Genomic DNA, 24,100 nt, shown 5'->3' on the forward strand with positions numbered 1-24,100 from the left:
GGCGTTTCTCCATGCTTTCTGCTGGGGGGGAGGGTCAGGGGGCCGGGGTGTGTGTGTTACAGGTTGTAAACAATCATCTTGTGTATGCACCTCCAGATTTTTGCCTTCTTTTGCTGAACCCGTTTATGTTGGCCATAGGGCTGTGCTCACTTTACTCCTGCTAACTAGTAGTAAATCAATCAATCAATCATTTGTAAAGCGCACTACATACCCGTGAGGGTCTCAAGGTGCTGGGGGGGGGGGGGGGGCTACTGATCGAACAGCCAGGTCTTGAGTATCGTCCTGAAGGTCAGAAGGGCTTGGGTCTGTCGTAGGCTCAGTGGGAGGGTGTTCCATGTCTTGGCGGCGAGGTGGGAGAAGGATCTCCCGCCAGTGGTTGTTCTTCGAATGCGCGGGTCGGTGGCGAGTGAGAGGTCGGCGGAGCGTAGCTGGCGGTTGGGGATGTAGAAGGAGAGCCGTCTGTTGGGGTAGGCTGGGCCGGTCTTGTGGAGTGCTTTGTGTGTGTGAATGAGGAGCTTGACGTCTTGTTGAAGGGGAGCCAGTGCACGTTTCTCAAGTGGGGGTGATGTGGCCATGTTGTGGTATGTCGAGGATCAGTCGCGCCGACGTGTTTTGGATGCATTGTAGTCGTTTGATGAGCTTGGTCGGGGCTCCCGCGTAGAGGGTGTTTCCGTAGTCGAGTCTGCTGCTGACGAGGGCCTGGGTGACTGTCTTTCTTGTATCTGTCAGGATCCACCTGTAGATATTGCGGAGCATGCGGAGGGTGTTGAAGCAGGAGGAGGAGATGGCATTGACTTGCTTGGTCATTGAGAGCGTTGAGTCGAGGATGATTCCCAGGTTGCGTGCGTGGTCGGTAGGTGTCGGGGCTGCCCCAGTGCCGTCGGCCACCAGGAGTCATCCCAAACTGAGGGGTTGGAGCCGAGGATGAATTTTGTCCGAATTCAGCTTCAGGCGGCTGATCTTCATCCAGTCGGCGACGGCCTTCATTCCTTCGTGGAGGTTGGCTTTGGCGGAGATGGGGTCCTTGGTGAGGGAGAGGATCAGTTGAGTGTTGTCTGCGTAGGAGATTATGTTGAGGTCGTGCTGTCAGGCGATGTTTGCAAGCGGGGCCATGTAAATGTTGAACAGTGTCGGGCTGAGGGAGGATCCCTGGGGTACGCCGCAGATGATCTCAGAGGCTTTGGAACGGAATGGGGGGAGGCGGACGCTCTGGGTTCTGCCGGAGAGGAAGGAGGTGGTCCATTCCAAAGCCTTGTCTCGGATCCCTGTGGCGTGGAGGCGTGCGTGTAGTGTGCGGTGGCAGACGGTGTCGAAGGTGGCAGAGAGGTCTAGGAGGATGAGTGCTGCGGTCTCACTGTTGTCAAGCAGGGTCCTGATGTCGAGGGCAGTCTCTGTGCTGTGGTTGCTGCGGAACCCTGACTGGGAAGGGTCCAGGATTCTGTTTTCTTCGAGGTAACGGGTTAGCTGTCTGTTGACGATTTTCCCGATGACCTTGGCCGGGAAGGGCAGCAGAGAGATGGGCCGGAAGTTCTTGAGGTCTCTTGGGTCTGCCTTAGGTTTTTTCAGTAGGGCGTTTATCTCGGCGTGTTTCCAGCTCTCTGGGAAGGTCGCGGTCTCGAGGGAGAGGTTGATGACATTGCACAGGTGGGGTGCGATGGAGCTGCTTGCTTTGTTGAAGACGTGGTGCCGGAATGGGTCTGACGGAGAGCCGGAGTGGATTGTGCTCATGGTCTTGATGGTGTCATCAACGCTCACGCTGGCCCAGGCTAGCAGGGGGTCGTGGTCGGTGGTGTGTGGAGGGTCTGTTGTGTTGCTGTCTGTTGGGGCTGTCTGGGTGTTGAAGCTGTTGTGGATGTCTGCTATCTTACGGTGGAAGAAGGTGGCGAGGGAGTTGCACAGGGCTTGCGACGGCGGGGTTGGAGAGTTCCTTCACGATGTTGAAGAGCTCCTTGCTATTGTGTGCGTTGTTGTTGAGGCGGTCTTTGAAGGAGGTCCTCTTGGCCGCCCTAATGAGGTGGTGGTGGTTGCGGATGGTGTCCTTGTTTGCTGCGTGGCTGTCCGGAGTTTGTTCACTGTGCCATTCCTTCTCTAGTTTCCGGCAGGGTTGCTTGGAGGCAAGGAGTTCTGGGGTGAACCAGCTGGCCCTCTTGCTGGTGCCTCTGTGGGGGGGTTTCACCAGCGGGGCAAGGGTGTTGGCGTAATCCTCGATCCAGCATCTGAGGCTGTGGGCAGCGTTGTCGGCATTGGAGGGTTCGATGGGTGGGCTGAGAGCGAGCTTTGCATGTAGTTGGTCTTCGGTGATTGTGCTCCAGCGGGGGTTCTGTTGGGTGCGGTGGTGTGTGGTGGGTTTCTGGAAGGCGAAGTGGATGCAGCGGTGGTCGGTCCAGAGGAGTTCGGCGGTGTGGTTGATGGAAACGTGTGGGTGTTGCAGGGATTCTGCTTATGCGCAGAACTATGCGCAGGAACCCAGGCCCTCAGTGAATTGCGGTGTACCAAAAACTCACCTCAGAACCCAGAACCCAGAACCCCTCATCCGGCCAGCATCAGTGTCCCATTCGTTATCCGAGGTTTAACTTGGCGGTCCCAATGAACCCAGAACAAGCGACTTAGCATATTTCTCAGGAATGGTGGGAATCAGAAACACCTTTTCGTATTTATTCTCGTACCAGTCCACAACAGAATAAACAGAGACACGGTAAAAGTTTAAATAGTTTATTTTATAAACCTCGTGTCCTAAGATGCAGCAGTTTGGCTAACATTAGCAGACAAACGATTAAAATCAAAACCATCAGCATAGTTACAATTCCATAGAAAATGAAAGGAGTAATCATACTAAAATGACAGTGGCTCTAGGCCACCTTCCTTTCTCTAACACACTAATAGTATTATTAGACTAATAAAAGGTCTCTAGGCTTGAATGGGGAACCCCATACCGTAAAGATCAGCTCAGAGAGTTCACATCACAGGATCAGCTATGCTCTGCTCCTAGGAACACTCTTCTTCCGAATGTGTTGAAAAACATGCAACACTGCAATATTAAAAGCACTCGACTCCCAGGTATTTGCAGCTGCGTGCGTGTTATGGCTAAACTAGTGGGCCGATCAACCTGAACTCAACAACATGCACCGTCTAGCGACCCACACTGTTTCTTTTACACTGTGTACAGACCAAGGTCGCTGCTCACTGTTTAGGATGTTAACAACAGACAGTTCTCATGTGAAGCAAAGTCGAGTAAGCATTTCTCAATTAATAACATGTGACTACAGTGTCGTGTGCAAAAGCAGCAAACGCGGCAAGATGACTTTCTAACATTTAACGCGGTTATGCTAACTTAGCGTTGTACATAGGTAGATAATGATCTTCACTACATGGGCTTGAGGAGAAGACGGGGTCGAGAGTGTGGCCGGCGGAGTGGGTGGGCGTTGTGACGAGTTGCTTCAGTCCAAGGTTGGCAAGGTTATCGATCAGATTTGTGGAGTTGTTGTCGTCGTTGTTCTCAAGGTGAAAGTTCAGGTCTCCGAGGAGGATGTAGTCAGTGGAGGTCAGGGCGTGCGTGCTGATGAAGTCGGCGATGGAGTCGCTGAACTGGGGACGGGCTCTGGGTTGTCGGTAGATGAGGGTGCCTCAGAGGGTGGATTTAGGGTCTGTGTGGATCTGGAAGTGCATGTGTTCGGCGGTGCTGAGCGCGTCGTCGGTGCTAGTCAAGGCTCTGATGCTGTTCTTGTGGACGATGGCGATTCCTCCTCCGACTCCGTTGGTGCGGTCTCTGTGTGTGATCTTGTAGCCGTCTGGGATGGCTATGGCGATGTCTGGTGCGGAGGAGTCGTTCATACAGGTCTCTGTTAGGAAGGCGACGTCCGGGGATGTTGTGTTGAGCAGGTCCCAGAGCTCGACGGCGTGTTTGCGGGTGGAGCAGGTGTTCAGTAGTATGCATCGGAGGTGGTTGGGGTCTTTCTTGGCAGGTGGTTCGTTGGCTCTGAGGCTGGTGTAGCTGCAGTCCGGCAGGTGAAGGGACCGTGTATGCGTTTTGGGGCGGCCTTGAAGCAGGTGTGAGTCAGTTTGGAGTTGAGAGCGTGCAGAGTGCTGGCATCGTAGTGGCGTTGGTGGTCGTGGCGGGTGCGGGGGCCAGGGGTTCTGGCGCTGGACATGGTCCAGGCACGGACGGGTGCAGACGGGCTTGCCATAGCGGCCGGCAAATATGGGGAGGTGGGAGGGAGGTGCAGCTGGGGGGCGGGAGGTGGGAGGTGGGGGCAGCGAATGGGCAGTGGGCAGTCAGGGGGGCGGGGCCGCAGGGGGGGACAGCGGCGGGGGCAGTGAGGGACGATAAAGTGAACAGAAGGCAAAAGGGCACAAAAAACGAGGGAAAACGAGTGTCACAGAGGGCAAGAGGGCACAGAAGTACAGGAAAACGAGTGGCACAGAAGGCAAAAAGGGCAGAGAAATACAGGAAAAACGAGTGTCACAGAAGGCAAGAGGGCAAAGAAATACAGGAAAAACGAGTGTCACAGAAGGCAAGAGGGCACAGAAATACAGGAAAAGCGAGTGTCACAGAAGGCAAAAAGGGCAGAGAAATACAGGAAAAACGAGTGGCACAGAAGGCAAAAAGGGCAGAGAAATACAGGAAAAACGAGTGGCACAGAAGGCAAAAAGTGCAGAGAAATACAGGAAAAACAAGTGTCACAGAAGGCAAAAAGGGCAGAGAAGTACAGGAAAAACGAGTGGCACAGAAGGCAAGAGGGCACAGAAATACAGGAAAAAACGAGTGTCACAGAAGGCAAAAAGCGCAGAGAGACACGGGAAAAATGAGTGGCACAGAGGCAAAAAGGGCAGAGAAATACAGGAAAAATGAGTGGCACAGAAGGCAAAAAGGGCAGAGAAACACAGGAAAAACGAGTGTCACAGAAGGCAAGAGGGCAAAGAAATACAGGAAAAACGAGTGTCACAGAAGGCAAGAGGGCACAGAAATACAGGAAAAGCGAGTGTCACAGAAGGCAAAAAGGGCAGAGAAATACAGGAAAAACGAGTGTCACAGAAGGCAAAAAGGGCAGAGAAATACAGGAAAAACGAGTGGCACAGAAGGCAAAAAGTGCAGAGAAATACAGGAAAAACGAGTGTCACAGAAGGCAAAAAGGGCAGAGAAGTACAGGAAAAACGAGTGGCACAGAAGGCAAGAGGGCACAGAAATACAGGAAAAAACAAGTGTCACAGAAGGCAAAAAGCGCAGAGAGACACGGGAAAAATGAGTGGCACAGAGGCAAAAAGGGCAGAGAAATACAGGAAAAATGAGTGGCACAGAAGGCAAAAAGGGCAGAGAAACACAGGAGAAACGAGTGGCACAGAGGCAAAAAGGGCAGAGAAATACAGGAAAAACGAGTGGCACAGAAGGCAAAAAGTGCAGAGAAATACAGGAAAAATGAGTGGCACTGAAGGCAAAAAGGGCAGAGAAATACAGGAAAAACGAGTGGCACAGAAGGCAAAAAGGGCAGAGAAATACAGGAAAAACGAGTGGCACAGAAGGCAAAAAGGGCAGAGAAATACAGGAAAAACGAGTGTCACAGAAGGCAAAAAGGGCAGAGAAATACAGGAAAAACGAGTGTCACAGAAGGCAAGAGGGCACAGAAATGCAGGAAAAACGTGTCACAGAAGGCAAAAAGGGCAGAGAGACACAGGAAAAACGAGTGGCACAGAGGCAAAAAGGGCAGAGGAATACAGGAAAAACGAGTGGCACAGAAGGCAAAAAGTGCAGAGAAATACAGGAAAAACAAGTGGCACAGAAGGCAAGAGGGCACAGAAATACAGGAAAAACGAGTGGCACAGAGGCAAAAAGGGCAGAGAAATACAGGAAAAACGAGTGTCACAGAAGGCAAAAAGGGCAGAGAAACACAGGAAAAACGAGTGGCACAGAGTCAAAATGGCAGAGACATACAGGAAAAACGAGTGGCACAGAAGGCAAAAAGGGCAGAGAAATAACAGGAAAAATGAGTGGCACAGAAGGCAAGAGGGCACAGAAATACAGGAAAAATGAGTGGCACAGAGGCAAAAAGGGCAGAGAAATACAGGAAAAACTAGTGTCACAGAAGGCAAGAGGACACAGAAATACAGCAAAAACGAGTGGCACAGAAGGCAAGAGGGCACAGAATTACAGGAAAAACGAGTGGCACAGAAGGCAAAAAGGGCAGAGAAATAAAGGAAAAACGAGTGGCACAGAAGGCAAAAAGGGCAGAGAAATACAGGAAAAACGAGTGGCACAGAAGGCAAAAAGGGCAGAGAAATACAGGAAAAACGAGTGTCACAGAAGGCAAAAAGGGCAGAGAAATACAGGAAAAACGAGTGTCACAGAAGGCAAGAGGGCACAGAAATGCAGGAAAAACGTGTCACAGAAGGCAAAAAGGGCAGAGAGACACAGGAAAACCGAGTGGCACAGAGGCAAAAAGGGCAGAGGAATACAGGAAAAACGAGTGGCACAGAAGGCAAAAAGTGCAGAGAAATACAGGAAAAACAAGTGGCACAGAAGGCAAGAAGGCACAGAAATACAGGAAAAACGAGTGGCACAGAGGCAAAAAGGGCAGAGAAATACAGGAAAAACGAGTGTCACAGAAGGCAAAAAGGGCAGAGAAACACAGGAAAAACTAGTGGCACAGAGGCAAAATGGCAGAGACATACAGGAAAAACGAGTGGCACAGAAGGCAAAAAGGGCAGAGAAATAACAGGAAAAATGAGTGGCACAGAAGGCAAGAGGGCACAGAAATACAGGAAAAATGAGTGGCACAGAGGCAAAAAGGGCAGAGAAATACAGGAAAAACTAGTGTCACAGAAGGCAAGAGGACACAGAAATACAGCAAAAACGAGTGGCACAGAAGGCAAGAGGGCACAGAATTACAGGAAAAACGAGTGGCACAGAAGGCAAAAAGGGCAGAGAAATACAGGAAAAACGAGTGGCACAGAAGGCAAAAAGGGCAGAGAAATACAGGAAAAACGAGTGTCACAGAAGGCAAAAAGGGCAGAGAAACACAGGAAAAACGAGTGGCACAGAGGCAAAAAGGGCAGAGAAATACAGGAAAAACGAGTGGCACAGAAGGCAAAAAAGGCAGAGAAATAACAGGAAAAACGAGTGGCACAGAGGCAAAAAGGGCAGAGAAATACAGGAAAAACAAGTGTCACAGAAGGCAAGAGGGCACAGAAATACAGGGGCAGCTGAGAAACAGAAGGCAAAAACAGGCGGAGAGGCACGGGGGCAGCGAGGGGTACAGAAGGAAAAACCGGGCAGAGACACGAGGGCAGCGAGGGGTACATAAGGAAAAACCGGGTAGAGACACGGGGACAGCGAGGGGAACAGAGGGAGGAAAACGGGCACAGACCACGAACAGGCAGTGGGGGAAGACAGAACAACAGCAGTCACAGACACAACAATGAAATACAGGCAATACAATAAAACAATAAAGCGGAAGATGAACAAACCTACGGCCTACCACTGGCCACCAGGGATGAGGCGCAGGTGGTAGCCTGCGGGTGGTGGAGGGCCTTGAACTTCCTCTGCGGCAGTGGCAGCTGGGGACACACAGGCGGTGCTGTGCAGAGGGGGAGCGACCTACCTAGTAAAGTGCTTGAGCTCTCCTTCTTAAACATGGCAAGATTGGCATATAGCTAAATGGCACATTTCATTTACAGATACGCCCCTAGTATATGGTACTACAAGTACCCGGGCTATAAATTAAATGCTACTAGTGGGCTGCAGCAGGCACGGTTCCACCCACTAAAGAAGCACTATAAAATATGTCTCCAGGCCTGCTACTGAAGCCTGTGTGTGCAGTTTTTAAAAATAAACCTTTTGCCAAGTCGAATCCTTTCTTTTTAGTACATTTATAATCACTCCCTAAAGTAGGCCCTAAATGCCCAAAGAGGCAGAGTGACTGGTAGTTAAAGAGAGGGACATGTATAAATTATGGTTTACATTTGCTGGCATTGAAAAACCTATTTCGTAATTTTTCACTGTGGCAAGGTTAACCTTGGTTGGCACATTTGCCCTTAGTAAGTATTAGATTCAATTTGGAAGGAGCTAGCAATTGGTTCAAAGACTCATTGTAATAGTAATTTAACAAAGAAGTTGGATTTTAAATTACTGGTATGGAAATAACAATCTTAGAAGGGTCTAATGTCTCTGCCTAAAGCCAAAAGGCTTTTTACCAGTGTCCAGCTGCCACCTGACCCCTGATGGCTCCCCTATGGTGAGTTGTGCATTGCTCTCAGACAGTGGAAAAAGATGGCCGGAGGGGGCTGTGCCCACCCACTTCCTGAGATTCAAAGTTGGCATAACATGTCACTGACAGATGAAGCTAACACCTAGGCCAGGTTCCCTTTTGTCTTTCTAGTCAGGCTGGCACCAAACTCAATGGGGTAGTGGAACTGACCAGAACTGGTTTAGGGATGGGCAAAGGTCTCCCTTCCTCCCGCAGGCTGGCACTGGGCATAAAAGTGGACCCACCATACCTCTCCTCAGAACACTCCTGGACCTGTGGAGCACCAAACAAAGGACTGCCCTGATGTCTAATGAACCTGAAGGAAGATTATTTGACCTGACATTTTGAACCCAGAGCTCCAGAATTGACTCCAAGGGTCAGTAGGCTGACCTCCTGTTTGAGCTACAGAGACACAACAAGCTTCCAGGGACCTCTTTCCCTGCAACTGCACAGCTGACCAGTTCCATGTGGGGCTGCCAGGACCCAGTGGTTGGCCTCTGTTGGAGTGAGTTCTAACCCCCAAGTGGTGCCCCCTATGGTCAGACTGTACTCCTCCTGACCAAACTGCAAAAGCTGGGACTTAGAAACTTTTGCCAGCTTTCTGGCTGGAGAACAGAATGAGACTGGGACCGACGTCAAAACTGCAGCCATTAACATCGAATTGCCAGTCAGCCTCAGCTTGGTGGTTTACCCCGCTGAAGGAGATCTGACTTCTGTAAACGTTTCTAAATCAGAATGTAGAGGAGGGCTTTATTAATACTGATGCCGAGAAGCAGCCTGTCTATGTTGAAGCTTTCTTGGGCACAGGCTACGGACATTGCCCACTTGGAGCTTTCATGCCTTCATCGATGACTGCACCGAGCCCTCTCTCTTGAGCTATCTGCTATCATTGAATCCTGCCTTGGATCCATCTTGCAGCTTGCCTCACCAAGGACAACCACTTTTTCTACATAAACATCTCTACGTCCAAAGGTAAACTTTGCACCGGGATGAACCTGGTCTGTGTATCAAACCTGTGCTCTGTGAGACAAAGTTGTGATAATATGTTTTAATGTATTTAAATGGAGTTAGCATACATTTTATATTTTTGATCATTTGGACCCAGATTTGCTTACATTTTGAGTAGTTGATGTGGCACTTTTTTGGCACAGCCTTGACGCTAAATGTTTCAAGATTTACAAAGCCAGGCAAAGCCCGATATGCGTGGTTTGGAAAAAAGTAACATAAGAAAGCGCATAGTGCTTTCTTGTGTTGCTTGGTGTGGGGAAGGTGTTATATGGGTGAAGCATGGGCGTTCCTGTGCATCCACCCATGTATTGTGATGCAATCACAGACTAAAGTCTGTAAACCTGGGTTAGCCCCAAAATGGTGCACCTACCCAAGGCAGACATAAGAATGTAAGTTATCTTTATTTCTCCTTGTTACTTCTTCTTTTCACTGAATAAGCCTCTAAGAATAGCTTTTGTGCAGGAGGGTAGCCCTTCCTGCACAAAACTATTGTGACCGCAACACAGCAATATTGAGTCATGTCACAAGGGTGCTAGACTGCCACAAGTGAACCAACACAAGAAGAGAGCAGAAATGCACCATGTTACCGCCTCGTCTGTCTTCCCATCTAATTTCTTACACAAAAGCAGTTTACCTTTTTCAAAGAAACAATTACATAGCTGAGGTCAAAATACTTCCCTCACTATGGCGATGGCTACATATCATGCATAAAGGGGGAAGCATGTCACTAGGTCAGCCTGTTCTTTTCTTTCTGTGCTGTATAAATGTTGCCTAGCGAGGTTAGGTAAGAAGATATTGCTTTTATATTAATGTTTTAATATGTATTTACCTACCGTGAGACTTGCTTTAGCAGTCTGTGTTTAGGGGATCTGGCAGCCCTGCACAGCGGGGGTTGGTCCATGTTCTGGACTGTGGTGCTAAGCGTCCTTTCGCCCGTTCTCATCCCCCACAGGTGGGCAGTTCTGTTTTCCCTGTGAAGGCCCATAAGGAAAAGAGGGCGGGTGCAGATTTGAGGCTTCTTTACTGCCATGGGTCCTGATTAGATGGGCTCTACGGAAGTGGCTGCACGCTTGTGATTATTTTTCTGTTCACAGGCACTTCCTGTATGCCAGTGGCTCGCACAAAATCTTGAGAGCTGCAAAATCTGGTTTTCTTGGAAATGAGACCGATGCAGAAAGCGTCTGTGTTAGGTTTCTTGCAGAAAGGAGTTGACTGCCTCATTTGTTCTGCGGGGGTTCCTACCATGGATGAGCTGCACCTTTTGATTAATGAGGCTGTGGAGGAGAATTCAGGGCCAGGGAGGCTGAAGGGACTCCTGCTAAGGTGGCAAGGTTCAATCCAATGGAGGACATGGATGACAAAGATGAGGAGGAAGGAAAGAGGGGTCGATTTGTACAAGGAACTGAGCTCTCCAATCTTTTAACTCATGTAGGAGGCAATTTGGGATTTCCTACTCTTGTGGAGCAGGAGTTGGAGGCAGATTTTTTTACCCAGTACCACCCCCCTGATCCAGAAACTTTGCCTTTGCGCAGTGCAGTCCATAAAGTTCTTTTCCATGAATGGCGTTGCTTTGACAAATCTGCATTTCCTCGGTTTCTGAGCAAGCGATATGCTTTGGAGGGGTTTTCTGAGGAATTCCCATGAAAAGTCAAAGTGGATAACCTGATGGCGAAGAGATGGTGAAGGAGTCAGAAGCTGGTGGCTCCTTTTCATCCTCCCTCCAGAGGAAAAGGTTTTGTTTATCGCTGCACCTTTGCTTTTCCTCAGGCCAGGGGTGCTAACCAACACTTTTGTGGCAGTAGTCATGGCTGGGAGCCCCTGGAGCTGACAAGTCCCAATCTCAGTCTGCTGGTGCATCCTCCATTCCTTCTCCAAAGCAGTGACTATCACCCATTCGAGTCAGTGGTCGGCTTCGCTTCTTTTGTCACCAGTTGCGGGGAATTTCGGATGCCTTGCCTGTTCAGATAGTGGTCTTGGTTACTGGATCAAATTTTCACCTTTCCAAGCCTGGATGTTCAAGGAGACTCCTCTGCCCCAAAATCCTATGAAGCTGGTGGCTTTACTGGAGGGTGTTTGGCTTCTTTTATAGAAAGCAGCAATCATCGAGTTTCCACCACTGGGATATTACACCATCCTGTTTCTTGTACAAAAGTCTTCCAGCGTATATCACACGGTCCTAGATTTCAAAATGGTGAATTTGCACATTCCTCATTGTCGCTTCAAAATGGTGACTTTGCAGTCGATCCTTCAGCTGGTGCATCAGGTGCTTCCTCGCATCCCTCATGGACACCTACCTGCATGCTCCCAGCCATGTGGCCGATCAGCAGTTTCTTCGTTTTGTTGTGAGTTCAAACCACTGCCAGATCCAGGTCCTTCCTTTGGCCTTTCATCTGTGCCATAGGTTTTTATGAAACTCTTGCCCCACCCCAGTAGGTATTTTCCATTCTCAATGTATTCAGGTCTGACCTTACCTGGATGACTCTCTAATTCTCTCTCTAAGGCAACGGAGGAGGTGCATCAGTTCTGTCATCTTCTGGAATCTTTTAGGTTTCTAATCAACCACAGGAAGTCCTCCCTGGACCCCTCTCTGTCACTGAAGTTCATCTGGGCACTCTTCTGGATGGATCTAACCATGGTGTTCCTGTCTCCCGAAAGACAATTGACTCTTTTCCAATATCTCTCCTGGGTTTTGTACTATCCTCAGGTGTCTGCCTGTCTCTGGCTACAGAGTCAGGGTGAGGTGGCCTCCACACTGCAAGTGCTCCCCTGGGCCTGTCTCAATTTGCATCCCCTCCTGTATCACCTTTAATGCCACTGGATTCCAGCTACTCAGGAATTCGAAGCTCTCATTCCTGTGACCCCGGAGATTAGGGAGATTCTCCAGTAGTGGTTGTCAACTCTCAATCTATGTACGAGTTTCGGTCTAGACGATCGATGCGAGTGCTAGAGGGAGGGGAGGTTCTGGGGGATTCCAAAGCCCAGGACAGAAGGTCCCATTTGGAGGCTATCCAGTCCTCGAACTGGAGGAAATTGATGGCGGTGTGGCAGGCACTTCTTTAGTTCACTCCTCTCATTCAGCACTGTGCTGTCTGTGTTCACACAGACAACCAGGTCGTTCATGCCTATATCAACCAGCACGAGGGGAAGTGCCAGTCTCTGTTTCCCCTTTCCCAGAATATTGGCCTGTGAGCCGAGAAGAATCTCCTCTCTCTCTCTCTCAACAGTCTATCTTCAGGGGAAGGAGAATGGGCCTGCTAATTCTTTGAGCAGGGTATTCCCCTCCCTCGTCTGTGTCTGTCGTCCCTTCTCTTTCCGCAGGTTCTCTACAGGTTAAGCCTTCCCTGGCTGAATCTGCTTTCCTCAGAGGAGTCGACCGTTCTCCCTCAGTTTTACAGCCTGTTTCCTTCAAGGTTGACCTGGGCAATAGATGCATCCTCTATCCCAGGGGCTCCTGCTTGCTTCTCCCCCGTTTCCCTTGATTTCCCGGGGCCTCAGAAAAAAATTTGAGTGGATAGGGCGGAAGTTCTTCCGGTTGTTCCGGAATGGTCTTGGAGACCATCATTTCTCCTTCTTATAGTAGTCATGGATAAGATCAAGAGACAAAAGGAGTGATCTAAGGGCAAAAAATGTATTAATCAGAAGTGTTTTCACTTCTGTTTTGAAGGAGGCAGTAGATAGAATCAGGTGGATTTCCGGAGGCAGAAAGTTCCAAATTTTCGGGGTGATAGACGAGAAGGCTCTATTGCACGTTTTCTTTTATGGAAAATCTGAGGTTTCAGCAGCAGAGAGTTGGAACTTCATGATGATCTGCATCCATCCGATAATTCTAGCTTTTCTGCTAAATACATAGGGTTATTGAAATGTAAGGCTTTTTTGAGTCATGCACACAATTTTTCGTTTTATTCTTGACTCATAAGGGTGTCAATTCAGGGATTTCAAATCTGGGGAGATGTACTTGTTTCTTTTTGTTCCGGTGACGTGTCTGGCAGCAGAGTTGAGAGAAGCCCTTAGAGGGGCCTACTTGCAACTAGGCAAGCCACAAAGTGTAGCACTTCCATAATTCAGCCTGGACAAGACAAGAGCTTGGACCACAGATTTAAGGTCTTCCTGAGGGAGGAAGGGTTTTAGTTTCCTTAAAATGCTCTTCTGATAATTCGCTTCTTTGGTGGTATTACTGATGTGATCCTGCATGTTCAGGTATTTGTCTAGGGTAATTCCCAAAGATCCTACAGAGTCTATAATGTGAGGAGAGCAGTTGAGGGCCATTAGATGTTCATACATAGGTCGATCTTGAGAGTTTGGTTAGATGGGGTAATGAGGATTGCTAGAAATGGGGGTCTCTAGTTGGCAGAGGTAGGTACCTTTGTCCAAATAGGGACTCTTGCTTCTAGTCAGGGTAAGGGGGATACACTTCTAAAATAACCCTTGCTCAACCCCTTGGTAGCTTGACAAGAGCAGACAGACTTGTCTCAGAGGCAGTGAGTAAAGCATACAGTAATACAGTGAAAACACTACAAATGGACCCCACCCCAGTTTACCAAACAAGACCAAAACGACACAAATTCACAATACAGTAATACAAATTTGACCTTTGAATGGTAGAAATAGTTCAGTTCAAAGCAAATTGCAGATGCAACACTTTCCACACAAAGTACCTTAGATGCATCGTGCACACACACAAAAAGGGTCATAGGGAAGGTGATGCGTCGGTTCCTTACACTCATGGAAGGTGATGTTTCGGATCCTTGCTCAGGTGGAGATGATGCGTTGGGTCCGTACTGCTGCGCAGGGGAGGTGATGCGTCGGTTCCTTACCAGAGAGGAGGTGATGTGTCGGTTGCTTACTGCGTGGGGAAGAGATGCAGCAGTTTCTTACTACATTCCTCAATGATGCAACAGACTGGGCACCTCGATTCGATGTGACGATCCGGGACGATGCATGGGTTCTTGCAGCTGCACAGTAGGGCTTGCGTCAGAATCAGTGCGGTGATCTTGGACTTCGGTGCACTCAATGCGGTGTGCGGTAATTTCTCGAGCTACTGGCAGGTGCTGCGATGATTTCTTTGGTGATGCTTTGGAAACAGGTGCTGATGCATCACACTTCTTGTTGTTTTGGTGCTTTTCTAGCTCCCAACAGCCAGAGCAGCCCCCAGAGACCCAGAACAGCTACAGGAACCTCTTGGCAGGTCAGAACTCCCAGCAAGGAAGTTCAGGGAAGCTGGCGTAAAGTCTATGTGTCCCTGAGACTTCAGAACTGCAGACAAGTTCTTCTTCAAGCCCTTGGAGATCTTCCTCAAGCAGGGGACACAACAAACAGCAAAGCCCTTTTACCTTTCCTTCGCAGATAGCAGCCACTGCAGGCCAACCCCAGACAGCAAACAGCGCAGGGGCAGTATTCTTTCTCCGTTTTTCTAGCTCTTCTCCTTGGCAAACGTTCCTCTTGATTTCCCAGAAGTGATTTGAAAGTCTGGGGTCTGGACCCCTCTTTATACAATACAATTCTTTGTTCTCTGTTGACAGAGAAGCCATCTGCTCAGTCAAAACCAGTTCTGTCCTCTCTGATGCAGCTTCCTGGCAGGAAGTGGAGACAGCATTGTGGAAGGCAGACCAGGTCCATTCAGGGGAAAGGAAATCTCCCCCCCCTACTCTAATTGCAGCCCAGATCTATTCATCCCAGCCCTGACTTATCCAGACTGCCTGGAGCCACTGCAACTCCCCAGCCTCTGTCACTCCAAAGCCAAACAGTCAATACACATCCTAGCAGGGGCACACTGGATGGCTAAGCAAAAAAATATACCTACTTTCTAAAAGTGGGATTTTCAAACAGAATGTAAAAATCACCCTCACTAAAAGATGCATTTTAATATTCTGAGTTCAGGCATACTAAACTTTAGGTTCCTACCTTGTTCTAAGGGGTAGTTATGTTTATAAGGCAAACTCCCCATTCTATCCTATGGGAACATATAGCCTTTCAATAGTGAAAAACGAAATTGACAGTATTTCACTATCCGGACATGCCACACACACCAGGGCATGTCCTACCTTTCACATACACCGCACTCTGCCCACAGGGATACCTTGGGCCTACCTTAGAGGTGACTTACATGTAATAAAAGGGAAGGTTAGGGCCTGGCAAGCGGGTACACTTGCTGTTAATGTTAATGTTATTGGCACTTATAGAGCGCTCACTGTTTAAAGGTGTCCTGGCGCCATGTGAAGACCTACTGATGACTAAAGCGATGTGGGTATTAACAAAATTAATTTGTAAAAATCCATGTTTTTAGTGCCTTCCTAAAGCTCAGAACTTTGGTCATGCATCTCAAGTGAAGTGGAAGGGCATTCTATGCTTTGGCCGCATTGGCTACAAAGCTTCTGCCACTCCAGTTGGCTTTTTTCACCAAGGGCACCACCACAAATTTTGCATCTGATGACCGCAGTGTACTTTTCGGTGTATACCAGCGGAATCGTTGTTTTAAAAAGTCTGGCCCAGTTCCCTGAAGGGCTTTAAAGACCAAACATAAAGCCTTGAACTGAGTGCGCTTCCTGACCGGTAGCCAATGAAGTTTTTTGATTTTGGCTGAGATTGATTCAAACTTTGGTGTGCCTGTGAGGAGTCTGGCCACAGCATTCTGCAGGATCTGTAGTTTGTTCATCGTTCCCTTGTGGATCTTGAGATATAGACTGTTGCAGTAGTCTAGTCTGGACATTATTAACGCGGTAACAACTGTTTGTTGCGTGTCTTCGGGTAGTAGAGGCATTATTGTTTTGCAAGATCTGAGGATATATGATGTTGATGAAGCCACAGTGTTCACTTGGTCCCTCAAACTAAGTTTATCATCTATTCACACTCCCAGGTCTTCACCTTAACAATAGGAGAGGGAAGCAGACCTGAAGCCTCTGGCCAACAATCTGGGGTCCAGAAGTTGGGATTGTTACCGATCGTTACTTGCCAGGTCGACATGGCAGTGCCAGACTGAACACAGGCTCTGCAATGGCAGGCCGGAGTTACATTTAAAGCGATACCAAAGGGGATGATGGACGGAGAGTTTGAGCAAACCAAACACTCACCCCCAGTCAACTGATCTGGGTTTAATCCATCATCATTCTTTAGCTCACTCCACCACCCCAGTTCAGATATGGCCATATGCAAATCAGTCTGACCCTGTGCCTCATGGGAACAGTCCAGCCCGAACTGCCAAGCCATGTCTTCCCTGGACCGGAAACAAGCATCCTGGGACAGGCTTCGAGTTCATAACCCTCATCAGCCAGGCTATCTTGAATCCAGTGGTAAAGTGAGCAAGGGACCCACGTCTGGGCATACCTGCCAACTTAGGGCGAACACAGTGATACCAAAGGGGATGATGGACGGAGTGTTTGAGCAAATCAAATACTCACCCCCAGTCAACTGATCTGGGTTTAATCCATCATCATTCTTTGGTATCGCTGAGTTACATTTAAAGGCTGCCTATGTGGGTGGCACAATAAGTGCTGCAGCCACTAGCAGCATTTTATTTACAGGCCCTGGGCACAGACAGTGCACTGCACTAGGGACTTACTAGTAAATCAAATATGCCAATCATGGAATCACCAATCCATAACAATAATTTACAAAGGGAGCACTTGCACTTTGGTACTGAACAGCAGTGGCAAGTGCCTAAAGCATCCAGACCAGCAAAATGAAGTCCAACACACAGCAAAGACACAGGAGGCAAAGGCAAAAATACAGAGGAAACCCTTGCCAATGATGCCAGGTCTAACAAGGAGGATTTCCATTTTGGCAGCATTGAGTTTGAGATGGTTGCAAGTAAGCCAATTCTGGGTATTTTGGAGAATAGTGTTGAGGAACATAATGTCTTCTGGGGGAGTGGATTTTCAGATACAATTGGGTGTCATCTGCATACAAGTGATAATGAATGTTAGAGGATGTCAAGAAGTCTGCTAGAGGTTCCATGAATAAGTTGAAGAGAGTGGGTGAGAGGGTAGATCCCTGTGGGACCCCAGGGGCGACTGCGGTGGGCTTGGACCAGGAATGATTTACCCATGAGTCTTTGGGTTCTGTTAAGGGGGAATGAGGTAAACCAGTGTACGACAGACCCTGATAAACCCAACCTCCATTCAAGTGGATTTAGTAGACTGTCATATTTGACAGTATAGAGCGCAGACGATTAGTCGAGGAGGATAAAAAGACACGATTCATTTTGGTCCAGCATTTTTAATATGTCATCCACTATGTGAGTGAGTGCTGATTCTGTGCTGTGACCTTTACAGAAGCCAGATTGGCATTGGCTATCTGTGATTGCAGAGTTGGATCTGGACACATTTTTCAAGAAGCTTTGCCAGAGTGGGAATGTTGAAAATTGGGTGGAAATTGTTAAGGTCTGAGCAATCAAAAGACACACAATACTGTTCCTAGGATGCTTGTTTTCAGTCCAGGGAGGCCCTAACCTTCCCTTTTATTACATGTAAGTCACCTCTAAGGTAGGCCCAAGGTATCCCTGTGGGTAGGGTGCGGTGTATGTGAAAGGTAGGACATGCCCTGGTGTGTGTGGCATGTCCGGATAGTGAAATACTGTCAATTTCGTTTTTCACTGTTGAAAGGCTATATGTTCCCATAGGATAGAATGGGGAGTTTGCCTATAACATCTTATAAACATAACTACCCCTTAGAACAAGGTAGGAACCTAAAGGGTCAAGACTGATTTGTATATTGCTGGGTTCAAACTGGAATGGCATGATGAGAAAAAAAACGATAGATTTAGGCCCAGATCACTGTACTAGGGTGAATGTATGACACTGTTCTGCATTCTGTCCATCAATTGTTCTTCTTGCAATGTCTGAGCAATAAGCAGTTGTTTTTTTCAAAATAGGGGTTACTTGCCCTACTTTTAGGCAGTCTGGGATGGTGCCTTGGTGGAGCGAGGCATTTATGATCTTGCTCTATAAAGGGAGAATGGGCGATTTGATCTCCTTGATGATACTTGAGGTAAAGGGTTGGTGAACTGGTTGGAAGGTTTCAACGCTATAAGCTTGTTGTGAAGGTCAATTTCTTTGAGGGGTGTGAATGTGTGCCAGTAGGCATTTTGTTTGTTGTTGGTGAAGTGCCTAGGGTAATCAGCAGTCTGAGCGGGATGTGGCAAGATGCGTGAGATAGCCAGCAGTAGCTTTCTCACTGACTGTGGATTATTTTCAATGATTTCGTTTTTTCCAAAATAAGAAGGAAGCAAAGTCCTTGCAGCTTGGGAGTGTGTTGGCCCAGTTGCTGAGAGGGTTTGGTAGGTTAAGTGATTGTTGCTTGACAATTTCAAAAAGTTTTTGGGTCGATTTCTAGCTTGGTCAAGCTGGGATCTAAAGAAGTTAGCTTTAGAGCTTCTGATTCTTTTGCTATATGTGTTCCTCACTGATCTTAAGTGTTTTAGGTGCTCCATGAAAGGCGATGATCTCCAGGTTCTTTCCACTAATCTCAGATTGTGTCTTTCAGTATTAAGGTTGTTGTTGAAGCAAGGTTTAGATACTTTGGTGGATATGTTTTTTAGTTGAAGGAGGGTGAACCAGTTAAGGATGTTCAAGATAGAGGTATTGTTGTGCTCTGTGAGATCGTGGACATCTACCATGTCCATCTGGGGAGTCATGGACTTATGACTGAGGATAGATAAGCCAGTAAGGTTTATGTTCAGTAAACTTCTTTTCCATTATTTTGGTTTCTTTAGTTGAGCTCTTTCTGGGATCACAACTGCATTGATGAAGAAGGTGATACAGTAGTGGTCTGTCCTGTTGCATGGGACAATGCAATCCAATGTGATATTGTCTGTTTTTGCAATTATATGGTCTAAGGTCTCACCCTAGTTGTGAGTAGGGATGTCACAGATTTGGGTCAACTCAAGGTCGTATAGAAAGGATTTGAAGCTGTTCACTGCATGGTCATTCAGGTCATTCCAGTGAAGGTTGAAGTCCCCAAGGAAGATCTGGGTAACTTGATGATCATCGTTGGTTGAGCTGACTTCCATTATTTGTTCAATGAAAGGTAGATTATCTCCAGTAGGGTGATAGAATGTATGACGTTTCCACATGAGTCTTGGTTGGTAGGGATATTGATGTAAAGATATTCGCAAGCAGGGAGAGCAGTGGTTTCTGACTGATTCACACAGAGGGTGTTACGGTAGATGCATGCTACTCCCCCACCAGATCTGTTAGTTCTATCTAGCCTAATGACCCATGACTAGGGGGGACTAGTAAATCCAGAATAGGTGGAGATGAATTGTATAGCCAGGTTTCTGTAAGGACAACGATATTAAACTTGTGTGAGGATGAGGTCATAAAAATCAGACACATGACAGTTGAGAGATTGACCCTGTTGGCTCTGGGTTGTTTGCTGAGGTGGCTCAGAATATCCAGTTGTCTCGCAGGCCTACAACCCTGAAGTCTTACAGTCGTCATTGGAAGACCTTTGACTCTTGGTTAAGGGGAAGGGTCGGTCTCCTATTTACTGTAATCTGGTCAGGACGTTGGACTTTTTAAGAGATGATTTTATGTTGGGTATAGCGGTAACCACTCTTCATGCCCTATGGGATGCTGTTCTGGCCTTCAGGGGCACAGATATGTCCTTTATCTCTCCCTTGGTGGCATGCCTTTTGAAGAGCTTTTTGCTTCCGCATCCTATCTCCTGCTCTCCGGTTCCCACCTGTGATCTTCCATTGGTGCTTCAGGCATTGACTGGCCCTCCTTTTGAACCCCTGGTTTCCGTTGACCTTAAGTCTCTTTCTGCTAAAGTTTTTTTTTGGTGGCAGATTCTTCTGGTCGCAGGGTTAGTGAGATTGGAGCTTTGCTGGCTTCTCCTCTTTTTCGTGTTTCTGGACAAGGTGATTTTGCGCCCTAGTCAGTTTTTTCTACCCAAAATCTTGTTTGACTTCCACTGTCAGGAGGTATTGTCCGTCTGGTATTTTATCCTGACCAGTTTTCTCTGGAGGAGGAGGTTCTCCATTCTTGGATGCGTTGAGAGCCCTTCACATCTACCAGGACTGTACCAGAGAATTTTATCAGGCGCTTTCATTGTTTGTCACCTATGGTCTCTCTGGGAAGGGTCTCAAGCCTTCTTTGTCCACTCTGACTCAATGGGTGAAGTGCCCTCTAGTCTTGTCTTACGAGGTTGCTCACTGTCCTCTTCCCTCTTCTGTCCAGGGGTGGTCAACTCAGGGTGTTTCCTAGTCCTGGTCAATGTTTAAGGGTGCATCACTACAAGACATTTGTAATGCTACTACATGGGCCCCTCCTCACACCTTTGTTTCCCACTACCATCTTCAGTTAGGGATAGCTGCGTCCACAGAATTACACGCTCATGTTTCATCGGCTGTACATGACCTGTGATTTGTACAATTGTTTTGCATTAAATAGCAAGTATGTTTCATCATCCTTGGTTTCTCTGTGAATCAATCTCAATGCAATTGGGTATGGGCTCATGCGCAAGGAATGGAATGGGAAGAGGGTTGAGGAGGTAATGCCCGTTTACTCACTGGTAATCTTCATTACTCCAAGTCATGGACTTCCCTGTCCATTCCTGAGCCCGTACCTCCCTCCCTGGTTTCTGTTTGTGGTGTTTTTTTTTCTTTTTCTCATGGGTTTCTTTCGTATTCCTAGGCTGTCCTAGTGACGTGCTCCCCCTTTATGCATGCTGGGTAGGCAGCACCATATTGGGAGAAGCATTTTAATCTCAGCTAGGTAATAGTTTCTGTGGAGCAGGCCAAATGCTCATGCATAAGGAATGAAACAGGAAGACCAGGACTCGGAGTTCTGAAGAATACTGGTGAGCAACTGGGCATCTTGGTAAATTTTGTGCATTTCTACTTTCACGCAACGCAGCTCAGCAAATTCTTTGCTGTGTTGATTGCTTGAAAGTTTAGTAAAACTGGGCCATGATTCACATCCTCTTTTATAAAACTAAGTCAAACGGTGGTGTACAAAAAGGAATTATGTTTTTAAACTTATCTGATCCTGTAACATAGTCATGATTAGAGGAATTTCATGATATTAATTGCTACTTGTGGCAGGGGATAATCATTTCACCAACCAGGTAGATTTTCTGTTGTCATATGTGTAGTACAAGGATGTGAAAGGGAGAATGTTGGAGGCTGGTGACCATGAAAAATATGATGAGACAGTCTGAATGCTTTCAGCTTATAGGTATTTGGATATATTTTGTACGCCCATTCTGACTGCAGAAACACTTGTGGTAACTCCACAAATAATTTGAAGTAGATGTGTGTTCAGACAGGGAGCTGGAAGGGAATACCAGTAGCATTGTGGTGTAGGGAAATGGTTCCTTCTAGAAGGAAAAATATGTGAAAGAAAATAAGGTACTTGGGCAGTGGCCTGGTGAGATTTTCAAGACGTTTTGTGCATGTAAGTGTAACATACAAAAACTGATCTGCACCTCAGGTTGACATTTCCACCAGTAGATCAGAATTACCCCTGTGGAAATATGCTAGTTTTATGGATTTACAGCTGGATTACACCTTTGAGCAAGAGACAGGATGGTACCACACTGACAAATTGTAAATTTGTGGGCATTTATAAAGCTTTTGTAGTTCCCCTTCTGCCCTGGAAAGTTGCTGTTGAGTTGCTCTTGAAAAGAACGGGTGTAAATCCTCTTTCATGGTGGTAGAATGGAAGTGGTCTTCCCTGTGGAGAATCCATTGAAGTGTGCATAGTGCACAATGAGTGATGCCTTGAAATCAACATTTTGCATTGCTTTTCATGGTATACTCATTACATCCCCGCGAAGCAGTGAAAAAGCATGAATACATAGGCGCAAGCCGAAAATGCATAGATTATTCTTTTAGCTATAATGGGTCTTAAGTTGATGGTCCACCAAGAGTACCATACTCCTTTCAAAGTTGACTGCTGTCGTTTTTTCAGGAGTACTCCCTGTTTTTTTTTTTTTTTGCGAATCCTCTAAAAGTGAGGAATGTACTCCAAATTTACAGGAGTAGATTTACAATTTTTTCACAACGTTTTGGGAGTTTTATTGAATGGTTTCTCCTTAAACATTTATGTGAATTGAGGTGGATGGAAAGAATCAATGTTCAGCAAGAATAGCATCAATCTTCTAGTTGCTGGTCAATTAGATTTGTGCGCTGTCTTTCCACAATCTGCACTTAGGTAACAGAAGAGGTGGGAAAGAAACATGTAAATTTCAAAAGCAATGCATTTTTTATAACAAGAAAACATTTGAAATTTAGAAAGGTTGACCTTGTTGATACAAAACAAAAACATCTTAACCATAATTCAGATTAATTATAAATCAACACATACATTCCTTTTACTCAACTGATTATGAAGGTTCATGATTTTCACTGTTTGCCTAAAAAACTCACACAGCACTGATCTCCCAACCATAGCGACTCCCAAGGCCCTGTTTCGTTGCATAATCACGATGCAATAGCAGAATATCTCCTGACATTAATATTGAGTCCTAAATATTGTTTACAAAAACTTCACGCCATTCAGATTAATATTCGAAAATCAATCTCAATAGTACAATGTTTTTATGAATGAAATTTACGATATGACATTCATGCCAACCAATATTTCTGTGGATGACATGCTTACATGAAGTCCATTATAACAATTCATCAACTGTCAAAAGAACGTTATAAAATAATTTGTCTAGCCAGAACTTGATGAAAAAATAAGTTTGGCTTCAAGTCGTAGAGTTAGACTTAAGTTTTCCATTGATGTATTTATTTTTGAGATTGACACAAGTTTCCAGGAATTCCATTGGAAATCTACACAGGGGACTAACAGTTGATTTAGAGTTGCACAATGTTGCTCTCCCCATTTCTACCACATGAGACACGTAGATACAAAGATCTCCCTTCCACTACTCATGAAAATATTGATATGTGGGAAGCACTTTTCCACTGGAAAGACACATTTAGTGCAGCTTGACTCAAACACAATTCTGCTTGTTCATTTATGGAAGAAAATGCATTAGGAAGTTTGTATTTTCTAACTTTGCCACTCATTTATAGAGCCAAAGTAAAGAGGCTGAGTGGTACAATACTCTATATCTTTTCAAACTCTGAAGACTTTCGATTGTGACAGAATTACAACTATATTTCACTCTAATTTAATCATGATTGCCATCAGCAAAAGACTGGTACAAAAAAACATTAGACACATGGAATACATGATTGGTAACCTGACACTTTTGTCACTGCCGGGCATTACTGCAGTATGTAGATTCTGCTTTAAAATCAGGACATCAGTGGACAGTCTCAACATTCTAAATGGGCAACCATACCCTCCACCACTTCCCACAGCGAATACTTTTTAGAGCTGGTCCAAGTTGTACGTTTCTGCAATAGTACATGTTGGAACTGGCACTTTCTGGTTGGCTAAGGCATTACCTCAGCCAGGCAGAACCTACCACTTCCATCAGGGGTGGATGATTACACATACTGTATAACCTGTGCTCACCCATGTGTAGCTTGGCACTGAGCAGACAGGCTCACCACGGAGGCAAAGAGTAAAGTATTGGCACAGCACTAACTCACGATAAATAGCTTTAGCGTAACAAAAGAGACTTCACACGTGATGTATGTAAATACCATTTGTATTCAACACCCATAATAATCAACACAACATGAACATCATGTATTTCTGGGCTTACATCACATTTGAAATTATTACTAGGCCCAGCCATGTTCAAATGAGATCAGTAATATGCACATTTGGGAAAGATCCTGATCTACACCCCCCCCCAGCACCCTTGTGCGGTGCAGCACATTGTACACCCAAGGCCCACCCACCACACAGTTACAGGGTGCACCCCGGGTCACAAAGATATCAGAAATATGTACA

The sequence above is a fragment of the Triturus cristatus genome, chromosome 2_1 (assembly GCF_964204655.1).
Source record: "Triturus cristatus chromosome 2_1, aTriCri1.1, whole genome shotgun sequence".
NCBI lineage: Eukaryota > Metazoa > Chordata > Amphibia > Caudata > Salamandridae > Triturus > Triturus cristatus.